General features: G+C 40.4%; 1 protein-coding gene across 8 annotated transcripts in view; it reads left to right on the top strand.

Moving 5' to 3' along the window:
- Positions 1 to 2,608: 2,608 nt before the first annotated feature.
- The window catches only part of LOC108702752 (band 4.1-like protein 1), a 62,091-nt gene continuing 41,673 nt past the window's right edge, over positions 2,609 to 23,026 (top strand). For 3 of the 8 annotated variants that reach the window (XM_041579094.1, XM_041579096.1, XM_041579095.1), the window contains exon 1: positions 2,610 to 2,960. The gene's annotated coding sequence lies outside the window, so the exon portion shown is untranslated. Of the gene's footprint in view, positions 2,961 to 23,026 lie in introns of all 8 variants that reach the window. The other 5 variants (XM_041579093.1, XM_041579092.1, XM_041579097.1 and 2 more) reach the window with 3 other exon arrangements.

Raw genomic sequence — 23,026 nt, 5'->3', positions numbered from 1 at the left:
AAAATATACATTTGGTATAAACAAGAAATCCTTATCTTATATTTTTTAGCTCTTCTGTTATCTACTTTCACATGCCCATGTCAGATTCTTACTTTGATGTAACCGCATGCTTTTGTGTCTCTGTGTGTATGTATGTATATGTAAATGTTCTAAATGCCACATAGTTTGCTAATCCTATGCAAAGTGGGGATCAAACTGGTTGGATGAACCCTGATATTTATATTTATGATATTCCATGACCTGTATAAAAGCAGGACACCTATGTGCTCCCCATTCATCTCTCCGGAATCGAGCACTTCCTAACACAGGCAGTGTTTGATTCATGGAGCATTCCACAAGTCTCTGCACTCTGAAATGTAGGGCAGAGTCTGGGCATATTTCCACAGTGCCCCTTGCAGTTGGCGAAGTGAAAATAAAATAACGGATTGCATTCTTTTTTACCCCACGTTTCACACTGCATTGGGCATTGTTAATGATCCCTAAGCAGGTGTAGCTAAGGCAAAGTAAATATATTCATTGAATATCTCAGTTATATAAATAGAGGTACTGTGAACCTTTCATTTGTGAGTAACATTCTTTTTTTCCAACTGCGCTTAACTATGTTACTCTGTGGGGCCTGGGATTATCTCACCCCAGCGTTGCATTTTTTAGTTATATGGCCCGTCATGGAAGTCATTTACCTGAATCCCAGACACACATGAATGAATAGCGCTCAACTACACATAGATTGTGTACATAAACTCTCTCCTGTTCCATACGGATTCGTTCTGCCACATCGCTGATAGTCACAAGACAGGAAATGAAAAGACAAGTGTCAGACATTCCCATGATGTTTATAGAAGGAAGCGTTTGATTCTGGAGACTTTAAAGACAGGTTATATACATAACACATAGGCACAATGTGGGGATAGAAAACACTGAACTGTATGACAAAACTAAGTCATAGATCATACAGTACACATGTACCATTAATTTAGGTGTGGCCACCCTGATTTGGCACAGTTTTCCCTTAATCTACTGTCTATTGCCTTAATCACGTCTGTCTGAACATACACAGTCACAGAGATTGTGACATCAACTTGCACACAGCATAGGCTAACCAGAAAGACTGGGCTGATATCTATGCAAGTTAGGGCTGTGGCATATGGGGATAATGTAGTGTTCTGTTGCTTACAATAACACAAAAGCGGTTGGAGCAATTACTCAGAATCGATGATCATTTCCTATCTAGGGCAATCACTATCAAGCATGGATACAATTTGGGTATTGTCAATTGGAAATATTGCAGAATGTGTTGCCAAGCTAAAATTGGCTAGCAATTGACTGCTGCAGCATTTGCAGGTAATTGGCAAAGAAATGGCTGGGGCAATTTTGAGTATTTTTTGAGTAATCGTTCATATTGTTCCCCTTGGTTCTACTTTACAATACTGTTGTAGTAATGGTGATTACAGTATTAAAGCAATTGTGACATCACTCAAAAGCAGAACGCTAAAATGTATAACGTTATTAATGTTTAACCCAGAACAAGTGGTCATCCCCAGAAACTTGGTTAGGTTACCTGAATAAAAACTTGAGACTTGTAGGCCAGCATATATTTGATGACTACAAAGATAACCAATATTTGCAATTGTAGGCATGGACTGTTACCATAAGGTGCAACCATCACATGTGATCCCCCAATGCATGGAGTGCTTAAAGGGGTTGTTCACCTTTACGTTAACTTTTAGTATGTTAGAGAATGGCCAATTCCAAGCAACTTTTCAACTGGCCTTCATGATTTATTTATTTTTATCGTTTTTGAATTATTTGCTGTTTTCTTCTGATTCTTTCCAGTTTTGAAATGGGGGACACTGACCCCCATCTAGAAAAAAAATGCTCTGTAAGGCTACAAATTTTTTGTTAATGCTGCTTTTTGTTTTTGTGAGGGGCCCTCTCCTATTGATTTCACAGTCTCTTATTCGAATCAATGCATGGTTGCTAGGGTAATTTGGAAATTGAAAACTGGAGAGCTGCTGAGTAAAAAGCTAAATAACTTACAAACCACAAATAATAATAAAAAAAAAAAAAATTGTCTGAAAATATCCCTCTCTACATCATAGTAAAAGTTAACTCAGAGGTGAACAACCCTTTAAATACTGAGCAGCTGGTCCCAGCTTGTGTCTATTGCCACCAACCCCCAAGGGATACATTATATTATGGCACTGATACATTTTTACAATGCATGTGCATGGCAGGAGGGAATCTGGATGAATACTTGCAGCAACATGAATGACACATGTGCCCCCCCCACTCCTGCTGATGCTGCTGCTACCAGAGCACATGCCATTGCCACAGCTGCAGAGCCCATTAGTCTGATCACGGTCATTGTGAGTCGCTGCAATCCACATGAGGCTGCTGTTAACCCCCGGCACGCCGGAGATGTGGGTGTTATGAGTGGGGGTGTCACTACAAGCTGATCCCATACACACACACTAGGTGGGGCATCGGCTCACATCTACTTCACTCAAGCAAAAGAGAAAAAAAAAATCTTTTTTTTTTAAATCTCATGTGAGGAGGTTGGACTCCTCTGTAGTGAGCCCAGCCTCCTGCCTCCCCTCCCTCCCTCCCTCCCTCCCTCTCTCCCTCCATCTCTCTCTCCCCTTCTCTCGCTCCCTGTGCCAGCCTCCTTGTTTTCCTGCACAGCCTCTGGTGTACAAGCATTACCTTTGCAGTACTGGCACAGCCTGCTGCACCGAGCAGCCCTCCCTCCTTCCACCCTCTCCCCTTTCATTTTTGCAAGAAAAGAGGGGGGTCGAGAGGCATTGGCTGCAGAATAGCCTCCTTCCCTCTTTTTCCACCCTCCCATTCTGCCCATTACATTGTGCCCCCCTCACCCATCGCTGCCTGTGGTGGTTGCCCTGGAGGATCTCTATGGCTGGTTGAGGGTTTCCCACTCCCCCTTGGATTCTCGCTGCTGACAGGTAAGGGACTGCTGCTGTCTGGACGATTTAGAGGGGAAAGGGGGGGTGTATGGTTAATTAACCCCTGGCACAGTGCCCGGCATTGGCTGCCAACCTCTCTGCTTAACCCATTTCGGTACAGTTTATCGCAGGCCCAGCAGGGTTAAACGGGAAAACGAAACTGGGGTTTATTCCAGCTCCCCCTGTCAATGCTCTGTCTCCTCCACCCCTCTCCAACACCCCCAGCTCCTGCACACATCTGTCTGTGGCTGCAATATCCACACTCACATCTGTCACCCACTCCCTGCTCCATGTCACCCACTTGCACAATCCTGCCTACTGGTGTTTCATTTTAGGCTTATGTAGGTAGTACACAAATCAGTGCTTGCCCTTCTCCTGTGTAACCATGTGAGCACCATACTGTCCTCATGCTATCCACACCCTACTGTATTGTTATCCCAGCATCTACATTCACCTGTGTACAGCAATGAGCTGCCTATAGTATGTACACACACACACACACGTACCAGGCATGCACATACACCTATGTCTGTATAGCGAGCAGTATGCACACAACACACATGTAACCTCCCTACCACTCCCTTTGTAATCTAGGGATGATTTTCTCTGAACACAGGGTGTGTGTGTATGTGTTTGTGTGATACAGCATGAAATGCAATGCAAAACCCCAAATCTGTATCTTGAAAATTCACCCATGCAAAATAGATGTTCCATTTTTTTTAAACCACAGCCCCAGCTGTGCAATGGGGATCCACCAACCAAAATCACTGTAACCCTCATTTTGCCCTTAAAGTATCATTATTCCAGCAGGCAAATTGGGCTCTGTTGTATAATTACTATCACTACTAATACAAGTGTTCGTATATTATTAAATAAGAATACTATTCCTACATCTTGTGTTTTTTTGCAATCATTTATCTGTTTTTTTGTTACTTAATGAAACATACATTTTTATGGTTTGTACTTATAATATCCATTTTTTTCTGTAAATATTTGCTGGTATAAGGATAATCCTCTAGATTAGCCTACATAATGCTTTCTTCTCTCCTCCCCCTCTGCAACTACTATAGGCAGGATTGTTTGAAAAATGATGAAAAAAATGAAAAATTATGTTTTATACCATATTCATTATGTAAAACAGGGTCCTCTTTAGTAGTGATGGGCCCCTTAGACCTGCTGATACTATAAAATAGGAATGTAAAACCCATGGCCCCTCTGCTACAACTCCCACACACCTCACATCTAGGTTTGCCACCTGGTCGGTATTTTACCGGCCTGGTCGGTAGAAATGATGGCTGATCCCAATGTGGGTAAAAATGGGAAAAAAGATAAATATATAAGGCCGGTATTTTTTTCCAGAAAAGGTGGCAACCCTACTCATATCCCTTCTTTGGTAGTTGCAGGGAGTTGCACTTGAACAGCAATGGGCTGCAGGTTTTGGCAAATGGGCATTTGCCCCTTTAATACAATTATTTGTATTAAAGGGGCAATATATGTAATATATATATATATATATATATAGATTTATTTCCTATGTCCATTGCCGTATTTGCTGTAGATTGATAAGTATTTGGTTTGTTGCAAGTAACGCAAATGTAAATATTTAGAGTTTTAAACCACTTTGAGCCCTGCATTGGGAAACCGGATGCCACGCTGTTTGGGTAATTATACGATATTTGTGTCATCTGCCTCCAAGCTCAGGTCACAAGAGCCATACACAGCAGCAGCCATGTTTATCCCCCCCCCCACCAAAATATATAATCCATTGGTATGTCAGTGTGACACAGGGTATGTGACAGTGAGAGGCGTGATTTGTCCATGAGGGATATTGAGAGAAATTGAAAGGGATTTGACTGAGCAGATAAGGGAGTGTTTATAATCTTCTAAATACATATTTAGGAAAAAGCAAGAGGGGCTGAAAGGCCTCTTTGTAATCTGCTGTTATGGAACTATAGAACGTCTATTTGCAAATAAAGACGCTTTTACCAGTGTGGATACATAGGACAGGAATGTTTGATTTCTCTTCACCCTGCTGAACCCAGAAATGGGGATGGGGATAATAGCCTCTGGGAAGGGAGTGTGATAGCAGGTATAGTAGGGAGAGATGGTGCCTATAGTAACATTGAATAATAGTCTCTGGGAAGGGAGTGTGAAAGTGGAATAGCAGGTATAGTAGGGAGAGATGGTGCCTATAGTAACAGTGGGGATAATAGTCTCTGGGAAGGGAGTGTGAATGTGGGATAGCTGGTATAGTAGGGAGAGATGGTGCCTATAGTAACAGTGGGATAATAGTCTCTGGGAAGGGAGTGTGAATGTGGGATAGCTGGTATAGTAGGGAGAGATGGTGCCTATAGTAAAAGTGGGGATAATAGTCTCTGGGAAGGGAGTGTGAATGTGGGATAGCTGGTATAGTAGGGAGAGATGGTGCATGAAGTAACAGTGGATAATAGTCTCTGGGAAGGGAGTGTGACTGTGGGATAGCAGGTATAGTAGGGAGAGATGGTGCCTAAAGTAACAGTGGGGATAATAGTCTCTGGGAAGGGAGTGTGACTGTGGGATAGCAGGTATAGTAGGGAGAGATGGTACCTATAGTAACAGTGGGATAATAGTCTCTGGGAAGGGAGTGTGACTGTGGGATAGCAGGTATAGTAGGGAGAGATGGTGCCTAAAGTAACAGTGGGATAATAGTCTCTGGGAAGGGAGTGTGGCTGTGGGATAGCAGGTATAGTAGGGAGAGATGGTGCCTATAGTAACAGTGAGATAATAGTCTCTGGGATGGGACTGTGGCTGTGGGATGGCAGGTATAGTAGGGAGAGATGGTACCTATAGTAACAGTGAGATAATAGTCTCTGGGATGGGACTGTGGCTGTGGGATAGCAGGTATAGTAGGGACAGATGGTGCCTATAGTAGCAGTACGGATAATTGTCTCTGGGAATGGAGTGTGACTGTGGGATAGCAGGTATAGTAGGGAGAGATGGTGCCTATAGTAACAGTGGGAAAATAGTCTCTGGGAAGGGAGTGTGACTGTGGGATAGCAGGTATAGTAGGAAGAGATGTGCCTATAGTAACAGTTGATAATAGTCTCTGGGAAGGGAGTGTGTCTGTGGGATAGCAGGTATAGTAGGGAGAGATGTGCCTATAGTAACAGTTGATAATAGTCTCTGGGAAGGGACTGTGACTGTGGGATAGCAGGTATAGTAGGGAGAGATGGTGCCTATAGTAACAGTGGGATAATAGTCTCTGGGAAGGCACTGTTGGTGTACATGTGGGTGTCGGTTGACACTGTAGGTTGGAGGCCTGTTTATAGAGAGGCAAATACAGTTTATTGACATAGACTAAAAAAAACACCATTGTTGTCAATGCCAAATCTGCTGATTAGGTTTTCTCATTATAATGTGAGTTAAGGCTCTGTAAACATTGTGACCTTATCATGTATATCTCTTTACCAGGTATCTTTAGATTAAAGAAAAAAACAGGCCCCTCAGTGTCTTTTATTACACAACCCCAGCATTCATCTGTGTCACTACATTGCTGCCTCTGGGTTGCTGCTACCAAATGGCCACTCAGGCAACAAATGGAAAGCAACAGACGACTCAGATACAGCCAATAGTATTCAGCCAAGTACTGACATGTGATGTGTGATGATTGGCAAATTGATTGATTGGTCTCCAGATTTCTTATGATCCAGCACAACCTATGTGTAAATTTTTAATGACAAGAATTGTAATTATTTTTAAAAGGAAACAATGTGGGCGTATTACAGTATTTTGTGACAAAATGTCCTCTAACAACTCAATGATTACATCCAGTCAGCGGGTGGGATTTGCAAAACGTTTTTTTTTTGTCCCTCACATTTGTATCCTCCCATTGACTGAGCTTTGCACAAATAGCATGATGCGTCTTTACATGTTTAGAGCTTTCCCTAACTCACTAGCTAGTTTTCACCTGCACATACCTTTCCCAATGATCATTTAGTGTCATCTTCATTTAAGATTATAAGAAATACACAGGTATGAATCCCTTACCCGGAAAACCAATTTCCAGAAAGCTCAGAATTGATGGTAAGGCCAATGAGAGCAACATCCAAGGGGTTGGAGAGCAACATATTGCTTACAAGCCACTGGTTGGGGTTCACTGACTTACCTGATACTGACCAGCTATCTTGTTAGCAGAAAAGTGCACTGGTACAAGTTCTTCTCAGCAGGCACCATGGAGTGATCCTCTTCTTCTAATGATGGAGTGATTCTCTTCTTCTAATTCTTCTTACTTTAATAGCCCCGGGACAACCCATGCGCAGAAGAGCGAAAAGCTGAACTCTAACAAAAAAGCTGGAGTTTTCACTCCACTGCGCATACATCGGCATGGGGTAATTGAAGAAAGTAGAAATGGAAGAAGATTGTTCCCTGGTGCTCACTGGTAGAAGTGAGTAGGTTAAAAATGAAATGCGTCTTTATTTCTGGTGCACAAGCTGAAAATATAGGTCCTTTGTGTTTGTACAGTACATAATAGGTTTTTATTTAAAGGGATCCTGTCATCGGAAAACATGTTTTTTTCAAAACACATCAGTTAATAGTGCTGCTTCAGCAGAATTCTGCACTGAAATCCATTTCTCAAAAGAGCAAACTGATTTTTTTATATTCAATTTTGAAATCTGACATGGGGCTAGACATTTTGTCGATTTCCCAGCTGCCCCTGGTCATGTGACTTGTGCCTGCACTTTAGGAGAAAAATGCTTTCTGGCAGGCTGCTGTTTTTCCTTCTCAATGTAACTGAATGTGTCTCAGTGGGACATGGGTTTTTACTATTGAGTGTTGTTCTTAGATCTACCAGGCAGCTGTTATCTTGTGTTAGGGAGCGGTTATCTCGTTACCTTCCCATTGTTCTTTTGTTTGGCTGCTGGGGGGGAAAAGGGAGGGGGGTGATATCACTCCAACTTGCAGTACAGCAGTAAAGAGTGATTGAAGTTTATCAGAGCACAAGTCACATGACTTGGGGCAGCTGGGAAACTGACAATATGTCTAGCTCCATGTCAGATTTCAAAATTGAATATAAAAAAATCTGTTTGCTCTTTTGAGAAATGGATTTCAGTGCAGAATTCTGCTGGAGCAGCACTATTAACTGATACATTTTGAAAAAATAATTTTTTTCCATGACAGTATCCCTTTAAAGATCTTACATACATATATATATTATATATATATATGTATGTAAGATCTATATATATATATATATATATACACACACACACACACACACACACACACACACACACACACACACACACACACACACACACACACACACACACACACACACACACACACACACACACAGTTAGGTCCATAAATCTTTGTACAGAGACAACTTTTTTATAATTTTGTTTCTATACATTACCACAATGAATTTTAAATAAAACAACTCAGATGCAGTTGAACAACAGACTTTCAGCTTTAATTCAGTGGGTTGAACAAAAAGATTGCATAAAAATGTGAGGAACTAAAGTCTTTTTTTAATAGAATCACTTCATTTCAGGGGCTCAAAAGCAGTTGGCCAAATTAAAAAACTGAAAATAAAAATGTTCTTTTCTAATACTTGGTTGAAACCCCTTTGCTGGCAATGACAGCCTGAAGTCTTGAAATCATGGACATCACCAGATTCTGGGTTTCCTCCTTTTTAATGCTCTGCCAGGTCTTTACTGCGGCGGCTTTCAGTTGCTGTTTGTTTGTGGGCCTTTCTGTCCAACGTTTAGTCTTCAACAAGTGAAATGCAGCTCAATTGGGTTCAGATCAGGTGACTGACTTGGCCATTCAAGAATATTCCACTTCTTTGTTTTAATAAACTGCTGGGTTGCTTTGGCTGTATGTTTTGGGTCATTGTCCATCTGTATTATGAAACGCCTCCCAATCAATTTGACTGCATTTAGCTGAATTTATATAAATACACATATATATATATATATATATATATATATATATATATATATATATATATATATATATATATATATACACACACACATATATATATATATATATATATATATGTATAAAGCACTCACAGCACATCAGCAGGTTCGGGCAATATAGTAGAAAAACTTTATTCCTCCATAGTTCTATGTATGTATGCTCAGCTTAAGCTATTAAATAGTATGAAAAATCCCAGTTATAAAGATCTTATGGCCAAGTATTGGTATGGCATTGCTTACATTGGAGGAAAGGAATGCATACATTAAATTCTAAAATATCTTATTCAGTACATCTTTGCATAGTACAGATTTAGAAGCAGTTAGGATAGATTGCGGTCTGCGAGGAGCTGTGGGGTCAGTGATCCCCAACCAGTCAGGCCCGGACTGGCAATCTGTGGCTTCTGGCAAATGCCAGAAGGGCTGCTGTAAGTTGCCATGGACAGTCACTATTTCTTGGGCTGGTGGGGGCTGTTGTGTGGCCTGTTTGGGCCTCTGTGTACCTGAAATGCCAGGGCCTATTTTGAATGTCAGTCCAGACCTGCAACCAGTGACTAGTAAGTAACATGTTGCTCACCAACCTCTTGGATGTTGCACCCAGTGGCCTCATAGCGAGTGCTTATGTTTGAATTCCAGATTGAATTCCTGATTGGAGACAAGTTTTGGTTGCTTAAAGCCCATGTGCACTGCCAAATAGAACCTCTTGTAGGCTGCCAGACTACCAAATAGCTAATCCCAACCCTTATTTAGCATCACCAGAGACTTTTTTTTTTGTGACTGTGTTGCTCCCAACTTGTTTTTACATTTGAATGTGGCTCACAGGTAAAAAAGGTTGGGGACCCGTTCTCTAAGTTATGGAAATTGTGAGCAGGAGTTGTCCGAAGTGGTGAGAGGTGGTGTTGGTAGGAGTTGTGGCAGGCGGGCAAGGAGCAAGTGGGAGCCAGGATAAGAAGCACTTCCCTTGGGCACAAGTACCTCTTGGCTTGGCACTGGCAGAGAACACAAGGGCATCCCTTGAGATTAAAACAAAGGAGGACTCAAGTAAAGGTGCACATAAGTAATTTCTTTCTTTATGATGAGTTTTCAAGTTGTAGGAATCACTCAATCAAAGGGGTTGTTCACCTTCCAAACACTTTTTTCAGTTCAGTGATTTTCAAATTGTTCACCATAAACAAAGACTTTTTCAATTGCTTTCCATCTCAGGGATTCTGCTCAGCAGGGCCAAGGATAATAAATGTATCAACTAAGTGTATCAATTTAGAACAGTCAAAGTTGGCGACCCCCGAACTGGTAACCATTACACTTCAATATTAGAAAAAAACGGTTACAAATAGAAAGTAATTGGAAATCGTATTTATTTCTGGTGAACAATCTGAAAGCAGCTGAACTGAAAAAAATGTTTGAAGGTGAACAACCCCTTCAAGTAGTTGTAGATAGTTTTTAACAAACTCAAACTAGTTTCCTCCCTTTTGGGTTTGATTTTTATGTATTGCTCTTGCTCAGCTATAAGTGTAATAGGAGTTATTGGAGCTGAAGCAAAGGTTTTAAACTGGTGGATGTGCGTGGTTATTCACCCTCAGTTTCTGTGTAACTGTGGCATATTAGACTGTGCAAAAGACCATTTATTCATATACATTAGGGATCCTGGGAGTTGTAGTTCAATCACAGTAGACTTTATGTAATGCCCCATCTTCCCTTACCCTGACCACGCAAAGCTACAAAAAAAAAACCCACACAGGTCTATTTTCCCCAGTTCAGAGCTTTCCAAACCTCATGGGTCTGTTTTTCTAGAATGTACAGAGACTTTCCTTTAATTATATATCAAGTGCTGACAAATATCTGTGCTCTGACAGTACTTGCTCAGTTACACACCTTCGGCCTGCCTTCCTTAATATTACAAGGCAAGTCCATTTACCCGGCGCCATAAAAGTGATTATAAAGGTTACAGTAGGATATATCATCAAGAAATGAAAATTTACAGCCACCCCAATACTTTACTATCATTATCTAAGTAGTTTCTCAGAACAGAGAATAAAGAGTAGGATTGCTTTTGGGTTAGACAGCTTTTTATCTTGTTAATATGTGGGCACAACTCTATAAACTATGACAAATGAGGACCAGGTTGAAAGGTTTCTAAGAGGTTAGTCTATAACATAATAAAGGTTCAACTAAAAGTGAATTACCCCTTTTATCCTTTTCTGCAGCTCTGCAGTTTAGAATTTACACTGTTTCTTAAGGTCACACATTCCCTAGCAACCAAGAAAAGTTTTGAATGACAGACCTGAAAAACCAAACTGCCTGACCAAATCTGGGCACGTATTGACAGCATTAATTGTAAAGGTACTGTCCAATAAAGCTTATCAAGCATTCCACCCACTACCATAAACTGATAATTCTGTGACCCCTGCAGAAATATTTTTGGGCCCCCTTCTGCACATTATTTCAGCCTGCTTCATCCAACCACTGGACAGGTACTGGCAGAAGGGAGACTGCAGGGTGGGAGAAATGCAGGTCTGGGTGCCCTTGTTCTTTGGGCCCCATTTTCTTAAGCTGAGTTTAAATGAATTCTTCAGAGCAGCCAGGATGGCAACTTTCATATACTGTATACCAGGGATCCCCAACCTTTTTTATCCATGAGCCACATTCAAATGTAAAAAGAGTTGGGGAGCAACACAAGCATAAAAAAGTGCCAAATAAGGGATGTGATTGGCTATTTGGGAGCTCCTATATGGACTGGCAGCCTACAGGAGGCTCTACTTGGCACTATACTTAGTTTTTATGCAATTAAAACTTACTTCCAAGCCCGGAATTCAAAAATAATCGCCTACTTTGAGGACACTGGGAGCAACATCCAAGGGGTTGGAGAGCAACATGTTGCTCACGAGCTACTGGTTGGGGATCACTGCTGTATACAAATACACAAAAATAATATATACAAATAAATTAAAGGTGGCCATAGACGCACAGATAATATAATACTAAACAAATTTTCGTACGATATTCGGTGCGTGTATGGTGGAAAAAGAACCAACCAATATCTGCAGAAACTTGGATATCGGTCAGCTTGTCTATTGGGCTGGACGGAAAATTTTGATCGGGTGCCTTTGAAGGCACACAAACATCGTCCATTGTTAGTGGTGAATCGTCAGATAAAGGTAGAATTCTATTGTTTCTACCTGTAAATCTGACGATTCTGCTCTACAAGTGTGTTTGTTGAACAAACGATCTTTCTTGTTACATCTATGGCCACCTTAAGGCTCCCCTTGTTGCATAATCTGGAAACCTATAGAAAATAAAGTCAATAATGGTCAAACACTACTTATTTAAAATAGGTATATTCTCCCATCATCCTTTTGCAAGTGCAGGGCTGGTGAACTGGAGACCAGATGTGGGCCTCTAATTGATTTTTATGGTATTTTAAGTGATTTTATGGAATTTCAAAGATATATAAATACATGGTGATAAGTGCAGAAAGCTTTTACATTGAAAGACCAGCAGCAGGATCCTGATCTGATAAGTAATGCAGACAACTGGGAGGCAGTGATAACTATGTAGGATGTTTAGAGTGTTCTACAATCTTTACTGAACTCTCCCCATTAAATGAAAGATCAGGAAACTTTTTGTGGCCAGATGCCCAGGTCTGGGTGTAACTCAGAGGGTAGAGGCAGGTGCACTGTGCTTGTTCCAACCTGTGTTTCATAGGGCATGAACAGGGCACTGGGGTGTGCTCATATCATAAGTCTTGGAATTAACTCTTTAATGATTATGTATCCTTTTGTAATCAAAGTACGAACTGCTTTTATATATATATATATATATATATATATATATATATATATATATATATATATATATATATATATATACAGGGGCGAGTATGTGTATTATACAAAGAGCAGGGGAGAGTATCTGTATTATACACAGAGCAGGGGAGAGTATCTTTATTATACACAGAGCAGGGGAGAGTATATGTATTATACACAGAGCAGGGATATTATCTGTATTCAACACAGATCAGGGGTGTATCTATTATACACAGAGCAGGAGTATATCTGTATTATACACAGAGCAGGGGAGAGTATGTGTATTACACACAGAGCAGGGGAGAGTATCTATATTCAACATAGAGCAGGGAGAGTATCTGTATTCAGCACAGAGCATGGGTGTACCTGTATTATATCCAGATCAGGGGAGAGTATCTTTATTATACACAGAGCAGGGGAGAGTATATGTATTATACACAGAGCAGGGGAGAGTATCTGTATTATAAACAGAGCAGGGGAGAGTATCTGTATTATAAACAGAGCAGGGGAGAGTATCTGTATTCAACACAGAGCAGGGGTGCATCTCTGTTATATGCAGAGCAGGGGTGTATCTGTATTATACACAGAGCAGCAGTCCATACCTTTGTTATACAGAAAATGGTGTAACTACTGGGGGAGTGGCGGGTGCTCCCATGAAGGGCCCGCCAGAGACCACACTGCAGTGAACGCAGTAAAGAAAATGTGCGTCTGGGGGGGGGACTGAAAGAGGATAGTTACACTCTGTATACAGAGTGTAAGTGCATATTAATTGTGTATATGGAGCAGGGGATGTTACACAATGTACCCAAATGTGTTTCATGCAGGTGCATTATATTCCATCAAGAATGTGCCCTTTGTCCACCAATGTCAATATTCCTAGACAATTTACAAATCTATTTGCAAATCACAACAATCAGGGTTCACGAACAGTAGAGTCCAGTGTCGGACTGGCCCACCGGGTTACCAGGCCTATTTCCTGGCCATTCCCTATTTTATGAGAACAAAGAGGCTAAATAGATGGAATAATAGATTATAGTATGTAAAGAAAACAAACTGGGAGAATAGAGGTTGATTTAGGAGATGAAGAATTTTAGTAATGAGAGTGGACCCCTGGTGTCCCAGTCCGACACTGGTAGAGTCCCTGGATGTGGCCAAGGCTTTTGATTCTGTAGAATGGACATACCTCTGAAAAGTCCTTGGGGGAACACTTCATGCAGTGGGTGAAGCTACTATATAAACAACCGTTGGCAAGAGTCTGGGCTAATGGCTAGCTATCGCCACTAACGTGCATAGAGGAACCTGACATGAGTGCCCTATATCTTCACTTCTGTTTGCCCTGGCCATAGAGCCACTACCAATCCTGATCTGCCAGGTGGACAACATCACAGGCCTCTGCCTGGGGAGAGTGAAAAAGCATATATCACTATATGTTGATGGCATGCTGCTATACCATGATACCCCATGCAACTCCCTCCAGGCAGTCCTGTGTATAGTAGATCAGTTTCGGCTATACACAGGCCAAAAGAGCAGTTGGGAAAAATCGAACATATACCCTATTGATACAAGAATGTACCCTTTGTCCGTCATTCTAAGTTTAGGCCTCACATTCAGGGGGTTATTTATCAAATTCGGATTATTGGACAAAATCCAGCGCAGGATATCTGATGACCTCAGCAGGTTTCAGATAAAGTACTTTTATATTCAAACTTTTAACACCATCGGGGGTTTAATAAATCACAAAACATTTGAGTTTTTTTTTTCTCTGAGAAAATGGTGTTTTCTCCTTTAAAAGTCCGACCAGAAAAAATTGTACTTTAGTAAAAAACCCAGTGTGTTACATTTTGCCAGCACATAATAACGCCCGTCTGTAACTAGTCTTATATATACCAGGCAGTGTGTAAAGCAGAATCCATTTATTCATTCCTTGAGGGCAATGACCTAGCTCAGCATATGAATATCAGTGTTTGCTCTGTCCCAGTGACAGAGTAGTAGTTGCTCCAAAATTCAGGCCACTTTTCCTTTATATTGACTTTTCTTTTGCAGTCTGACACATTTTTAAGTTACATATTAAACCATTGCAAATACTTAATAAATAATAATTTGCTTTGTATAGTTTTAAAGGAAATGCTTTTTTGATGTCTCCTATTTACTATTTAACATTGGATGTTACCAGCATGTATGAGAACAGGGCCGGCCTTAGGCCTATTCGACCAATTGGGCCCCGCACCTCTGGGGGCCCCGCACCTCTGGGGGCCCCGCACCACAGGGCAGCACAGATAATATTTCCCACAGCACATGATGCTGCCTGGCCTGCCCCCAACTTTGAGAAACCAGCCCATCCCCAAATCCATAGGTCCAGCCCACCCCCAACTCTGATAAGCCAGCCTATCCCCCAACTCCATAGGTCTAGCCTGCCCCCAACTCTCATAGGCCCAGCTTTCCTCCAACCTTGATTGGCCCTGCCTGCCCCCAATCCAACCTAGCCTGCTCCCAAGCTGAATTGGCCCAGTCTACTCTCCTATTTCCTCCCTCTCTCTCTTACCCTGTGTGCCCCTATTATGTGCCCCTATTTCATCCCTCTCACTCTCTTACCTTGTCTGCCCCTTTCCTTTCTATTTTGTGCCTGTATGCCCTTATTTTCCTAAATACTTGGTGTGTCAGTAGCCAGCAACACTTTGTCTAGGGGCCCCGCCAACAAGGTCCCAATTGGGCCCCACATTTGATAGGATCAGCCCTGTATGAGAAGTACTCTGATTTTTAAAAGTGCAGTTTGATGGCAGCAATAAATCATTGTGTGCACAGAACATCGTTTTTATGTTTTTTTGGACTTTCACATGCATGGGATCTGCCATATTTCCTTAGATTCTGTAGTACAAGGATAGCATTTCCTGTGGAAGCAAAACATTTTTACTCTGCATATTTGTATTTATAAATATGAGTAGGTGCTTCAGTATTGGTTGCTTATTGGTTGGTTTTTGAACCATGTTTGTAATGTGGGTCAAGGAGAAGAACACAGCATTTGCAGAACACAGCATTCCCCAGGGCACAAGAGTTACAGTAGATGTTAGTGTGCCCTTAGAACCCTATCACTTGTACCTTGGGGGTCAGTAAATGAAATTAAATATATTGTGTAAAATATATTTAGTCTTAAAGGGGTGGTTTACCTTCAAGTGAAATTTTAGTATGTTATAGAATGGCTAATTGTAATACATTTTTCAATTGGCCTTAATTTTTTTTTCATTTTTATAATTTTTGTTTCCCTCCTTCTTTTGACTTTTTCCAGCTATGGGGGTCACTGACCCCATCTAAAAAACAAATGCTCTGTAAGGCTACAAATATATTGTTGTTGGCTATGCTACTTTTTATTACTGATCTTTCTATTCAGGCCTCTCCTATTCATATTCCAGTCTCGTATTTAAATCAATGCATGGTTGCCAAAACTGCAAACTGGAGAGCTGCTGAACAAAGCTAAATAACTCAAAAACCACAAATAATAAAACATGAAAACCAATTTTAAATTATCTCAGAATATCACCCTCTAAAAGTTACTAAATGTTTTAAAGTTGTGCTACATAGCATACTAAACATTGAACTAAAGGTGAACAACCAAGACTATCAATGTAATTAGCCATGTGTATCTAAGACGGCAAAACATCGCTCTAGTCAAATCTCACCCCCACTAACCTTGAAACTGTAGTCTCTCCCTCACTGCATCTGCCTCCCTCCAAGGAGGTTGACCCCACAGATTTGGAACCAGTGTATTATAGTATATTGTGTGCTGCAGATCTATTCAATAAGAGTATAAGAAGGAAGCTTAAGCAGAGTCATGCTGCCCTGCCACTGTTGTATCTCTGCCACTTATTTTTCCTGTTAGGGTTCCATGGTGCTCTCCCCTAAATAAGGTTACCAGATTAAAAATTAGGGGCATGTACCTGTTGCATAAATGTAACCAGTGCAGCCCATCTGTCACTTTTCTATATATTCTCTATATATACTCTGTTCATCTTACCATAAACCTGGCACAACCAAATTTGCACCTGTAGTAGTGCATATTAGGCATGGAGCTGTATTCACTGTGCAGACACCCAGGAGAGTAGCACACAAAAAGGCCCTGGATGGTGAGCTAGGAAGATCAGGGTGCACTGGAGCATACTAAACAACTACATCATTCTATGGGGCATTAGTAAACTTTAACCTAGAAAATAAATGCCACTACTTGTGATGTGCTTATAGAGTCACCAAGATATACCTGAAGGTCATATGACAAGATTGCATCTTGTGCATATCTTTATTATTTCCTATGATTTTGCTTTAAATGAAAAGTAATGAGGATAAAGGGCAGCCTTGAAAGTGCCTTGCTATATGAATGTGGGCTGTGCAAATTATTGTATTATAAGTATTTATTATAATATATTTATATGTAAATAATAAATATGTGGTTGGTGTTACGGTGCAAAGTGTTTCAACGGACAGCAGATAAATTCACAGGGTGAGGTGCATTTTAGGCTGTCCGCTGAAACACTTTGCACTGTACAGTGCTTTGCACGATTTACAAATAAACCTAGTCAGGGCTGGAACTAGGAATAAGCACAAGAGGCACATGGTCAGATCTCTTCTTCCAGTCCCTGAATCTGTCCAAGCTTTACCAAAGTTTCTGGGTGGCAAACAGGGGCAGTTGTGGGGGAAGGGTGGTGCTGTTTAGGCAAGCTAGTGAGGGGAGGGTGGCAAGTGGAAGAGGTTGCAAGAGTGGGTGCCTTTACAGCACATATTGGCCTGGTTCTGGCAAAGGGGATAACTTATTCACCTCTAAATGCCATGAAGGTATAACACCACACGAGGACCAATCAACTAACTTCAAACATATTTACATTATATGGGTGCTAAAGCCTTAAAGAGTTGTTCACCTTTAAATTAACCTTTAACATGATATTTTGACACAATTCACAGTTTGTTTTAATTTATATTAGTAAATTTGGTTTTCGAGTTATTTAGCTTTTATTCAGCAGCTCTCCTGTTGCAATTTTTGACCAACTGGTTGCTAGGGTCCAAATGACTATTGATTTGCATAAGAGACTGGAATATGAATAATATCTGGTCTAAAAATAGTAGAAAGATGAGTAATAAAAAGTATCAATAACTATACATGTGCAGCCTTACAGAGCATTTTTTTAGATGGGTCAGTGACCCCCCCCATTAGAGAGAATCCGAAGTCAAATAATTCAAAAACTTTACAAAACACAAAATAAAGAAGACCAATTGAAAGGTTTATAAAAATGAGCCATTCTATAACATAATAAAAGTTAACTTAAAGGTGAACCTCCTCTTTACAAACTACACATTTTATGTAGTATGCATCATATCATAGGGCTGCTGTATAATGGTGGCCATAGATGTAGAGATCTGCACATTGAAGTGGGTCATATCGGGCTGATCCGATCGTGGGCCCTAGAGGCATAATGCATCCGATACGGGAGGTCGGATCGCGGGACCGCATACACGCACAGATGTGGCCGCGATCCGACGGGATTTTTTAACATTCTGATCGAGATCTGGCTGAGTTTCGGACAGATATCGATTAGTAAAGCCTGTCGGATGGCCCCAAACACGGGCCAATAAACTGCCGTATGTCGGCACTCGGCAGCTTTTATCGGCCTGTGTATGGGGGCCTTAAGTCTGCAATTTCCACTACACTTGTCCTCCAGGGCTGGCTGTTCTTTATCTAGGAGCCATACAGCAGTCCACAATAAGCAGGAATTTCTTTTTGAGTCCAGCCACACATGCAGTCATTTTCTATTTAATACTTTATTTTAATCAAGGAAAGTTAAGGATTTCCCTTTTATCATATTCATAAATATCTGAAGGTGTATTTCTGCCAGATGTTTGAATTATGGCTGTTTTTTTAAAAAAAAAATAACTGCTGTTATATGGCTGTGATTCTTTTTTTCACCTTCAAAAACCTTTGGAATGATGATCTTTAATTCTGCTGATATATCATAAAGCTGTGCATCAGTCAGGACCCCAATACTTCTATAAAACCTTCTGACCTTATGGCTATACCTCTGTGGCTAAGGGAGGTGCTATACTGCCCTGCCCCCCCCCTCCCTATTCGTACAACAGAGTGAGTAATGGTCCAGCCCCACAGATGTCATTAAAGGGGTCAACAGTACAAAAATAAATCAAAGGGGTTTATATACATGTTAAGTGCATTGCATGGCCTGGGTCATTATCATTTGCTGAGGATATTCAGCCAGCAGTCTGTAAGGTAATTATTTATTGGCTGTGCTGGTGGATGGATGTATATATATATATATATATATATATATATATATATATATATATATATATATATATATATATATATATATATATATATATATATATATATATATATATATATATCCTGGAAAAAGGATTAGATCATTGTTGAGGAGCCCTACAGCAGCAGTAATTACTGATATCCCAAAGCTAGTATATACAGTACAAATTATATATATATATATATATATATATATATATATATATATATATATATATATATATATATATCCTGGAAAAAGGCGAGCACTTACAGGTCTTAAGATGCAAAAAATCAGTGAAATTTATTGAAAACAAATAACTTTATGAGATATATATATATATATATATATACATACACATACATACTTCCATCCACCAGCACGAATAAGATCTGCACTCTCAGGTCTTATGAATATTGAAAAATTTATACCTCTATCTCTAGATAGACTATCTCTACACACTACAAATATAGATATTTTGCTAATAAAGCCTAATTTAATTCCCTAAATCCCACAAACGGCTAGCTGGTGGTGGTGATGGATGGAAGTATATATATATATATATATATATATATATATATATATATATTTATATATATATATATATATATATATATATATATATATATATATATATATATATATATAGATATATATATATATAGATATATACATTTTGTTTTCGCTTATAAAATCCTTATTTAATTCCCTGAATCCAACAAACCGCCAGCTCCTATCTGTACAGTCCCTGTGTTTGTTCAGTGATATTTGTTAGTCTGTCTGGTCTCAGTTCAGCTGTTATCTGCTGACTCACCAGGCAGCCACTTGCAGGGTTTATAGGCCTTGGGACCATTTGTGCAGATGGTCTTTATGCATGGGGATAATTTCTACTGTATATACTAGCTTTGGGATATCAGTAATTACTGCTGCTGTAGAGCTCCTCTACAATGAGCCAATACAATTTCCTTGGTATCCATGATATCCAGGGGTGTTGCCCCTTTTTATGTAAATTATCTAAAGCCATGTTGAAAATAGCCATTATTCCCCTAATTCAGTCCAGGATTACAGTATATCTTCTATAATCTATATCATTCTTAAGGTTGGCCATAGAGGCACAGATAATATTGTACGAAACGAATTTTCGTATGATATTTGGTGCATGTATGGTAGGAAACCAGCCGGCTGATATCAGCAGAAGACTTGGATAACGGTTGGCTTGTCGATCGGCTGGATGGAAAATTTTGATTGGGTGCCTTTACCCAAACATCGGCCATTGTTAGTGCTGAATTGTCAGATACAGGTATAAAAAATAGAATTCTACATGTATATCTGATGATTCAGCACTACACGTGTATATTGAAATGAACAATCTTTCTTGGAAAGAACTTTTCCAAGAAAGATCGTAATTGTTAAGTCTATGGCCACCTTTACATTGAAAGAGACTAGACAGTGTGCAGAGCTGTGATCTAATACAGTGATGTCAGCCTTCTGCCGGGACAACATCATTATGCATTTAGATCACTTAGCGCAAGACAATGATAAATGATCCCTTCCTTTTTCTGTGGAGGCAATGTAGAAATGGGTTTAAATGCAGTGAGGCTTCAAAAGGCTGAGTACTGGGCAAGGTCTAAGGGATAGGGCACAGGGGGTTATTTGATAACCAATACCCTATGAAAGAGAACAGTAGACCCTCTTTGGCTGACATTGCTTTTGATAATAATTAATCAAACTCCTCTCTGCCAACCACAGACAGACTTTTGTGTGTCCCTTATTTAAAGGGGTGGTTCACCTTTAAGTTAACTTTTAGTATGTTTATAGAATGGACAATTCTAAGCAATTTTTCACTTGGTCGTCATTATTTATTTTTTTATAGGTTATAAATTATTTGCCTTCCTCTGCTGACTCTTTCCAGCTTTCAAATGGGGGTCACTGTCACCATCTAAAAACAAATGCTTTGTAAGGCTACAAATGTATTGTTATTGCTACTTTGTATTCATCTTTCTGTTCAGTCCTTCTCCTCCTCATATGCCTGTCTCTTGTTCAAATCAATGCATGGTTTCTACTGTAATTTGGACTGTAGTAACCAGAATGCTGAAATTGCTTTTGAATAAAACAATACTATTTATCAGAGTCCAATTTTTTCTGGTCGGACTTTTAAAGGGGAAAACGCAATTTTTCTTTTAAAAAAAACAAATTTTTCGTGATTTATTAAACCCCGATGGTGTTAAAAAAAGAATAAAAAAGTACTCCAACTCTGATCTGCAGAGTCCATGTAGAAATCAATGGCAGATGTCCAGTTTACAATTGGAAGATATCCTGATCTGTACTTGGTCTAGTCCTGTTATCCGAATATGTAGTTGTTTTCAGGCTAGAATCTGAAAAAGTCACAGTTCTTGGGTATCAAATCCGAAAAAGCTGCAGTTTTCAGTGTGAAATCCGAAAAAAAAATTTATGGTTCGGTTTTTTTCATAATTTTATTTAGTCTTTTGCAGCTAGGGTTGCCACCTGGCCGGTATTTTACTGGCCTGGCCGGTAAAAATTATGGTTGATCCCATTGTTATTAATAGGGAAAAAAGATAAATATATAGGAAGGCCAGTACTTTTTTTCCAGAAAAGGTGGCAACCCTATTTGCAGCACAAGACATTTTTGCAAAAATGCGTTGATGAATAGGGAGGGGGGGGGGTCAATGCAGATTTGGTCAGAGTGGTTTTTGTAAAATAGTGAGAAAATCTCAGATTTTGATAAATAACCCCCTAAATAACACAACAAAAATTACAAATAATAAAAAAATAAAACTATTAGCATTATTAGTTTCAGATTATCACTACATTCTATCTACATTTAACTCAGAGGTAAACCCCCCCTTCCCCCCAGGTACACTTATTGTCAGGGCAGACATTCAGTGATGTGACTCGCTTTGCACACTTGGATGTCCAGGGGGCAGAAGACTTCACATAGATGAGGTTGACATGTGGGGACATGTGGCTTTTGATGGACAAGTTGGCCTGGCTGAACACACAGCAGAATATATTGGTGATTTTCATTCAACCACAATTGTGTTTGTGTCACCGCATTGATGTTGTACAATGATTACAGTGTGTGTTACTTTTGCATTGATACAGTGAACTGATTGATTGTGAGGACCTTATGTTATTGATATCTATTTTTCTTACTGTAAGTGTCAATATATAGTGAATAATGTAACTGTAACAATACCTGTGCGGCGGGGTCGCCCGCCACGCCGTCGGCGGGGACGCCCGCCGCATGGTCCATGAGCTGGCGCTGGTGCCGGCGCCATCTTTGATTCTAGGGCGAGCCAGTGCCCGTGATAGAAACTTGTTTCTGTGGTTCCTGAAGCCTTGTGCTATCTGTTCCTGTGTAACTTTAGTCTGTTAATCTGGTTTTTTGATCACTGCCTGTTCCTGACAATTCTGATATCCGAATCCTGACTTTTGCCTGCATCTCGACTACTCTTTCTGCCTGACCCCATCTGTTTGATTACCCGGTTTTGACCCTTGCCTGCCTGACAATTCTTGATATCTGCCTGCTTCGACCCAGCCTGTCTGACGATTCTCTTGCCTGCTCCATTTGTACCGTGACCTTCGGCCCAAAAGACTATCTACCTGCCGTGCCCCTTTGCCAGCCAGAACATCTCGCCTTGTACCCCTCATTAAGTCCAGGTGGCACCCAAGTAAGCTGAGGGCTCCTCCCGAAGCCCAACGGTGGTCACACTACTGGTGAAGCCGAGCCGAGACCAGGGTACTTGGCACCTGTTCTGGTGTTGGGTGCCGGCCGTGACAGTAACCCCTGTTGTAAAATAGAAGCATAAGTCACTGAGGAGTTCCCACTGGTAGCAGTAGGATAATAGCCTCAGTATAACAGGTATAGTAGGATGTGATGGTAACATTGTAGCAATGGGATAATAGTCTCTGGGATGGTACTGTGACTGTGGGATAGCAGGTATAGTAGGGAGAGATGGTGCCTATAGTAACAGTGGGATAAT

Source organism: Xenopus laevis, chromosome 9_10S (assembly GCF_017654675.1).
Source record: "Xenopus laevis strain J_2021 chromosome 9_10S, Xenopus_laevis_v10.1, whole genome shotgun sequence".
Classification (NCBI taxonomy): Eukaryota; Metazoa; Chordata; class Amphibia; order Anura; family Pipidae; genus Xenopus; species Xenopus laevis.
Note: the sequence above shows the minus strand (reverse complement) of the source record. Positions and strands in the feature narration are given on the sequence as shown.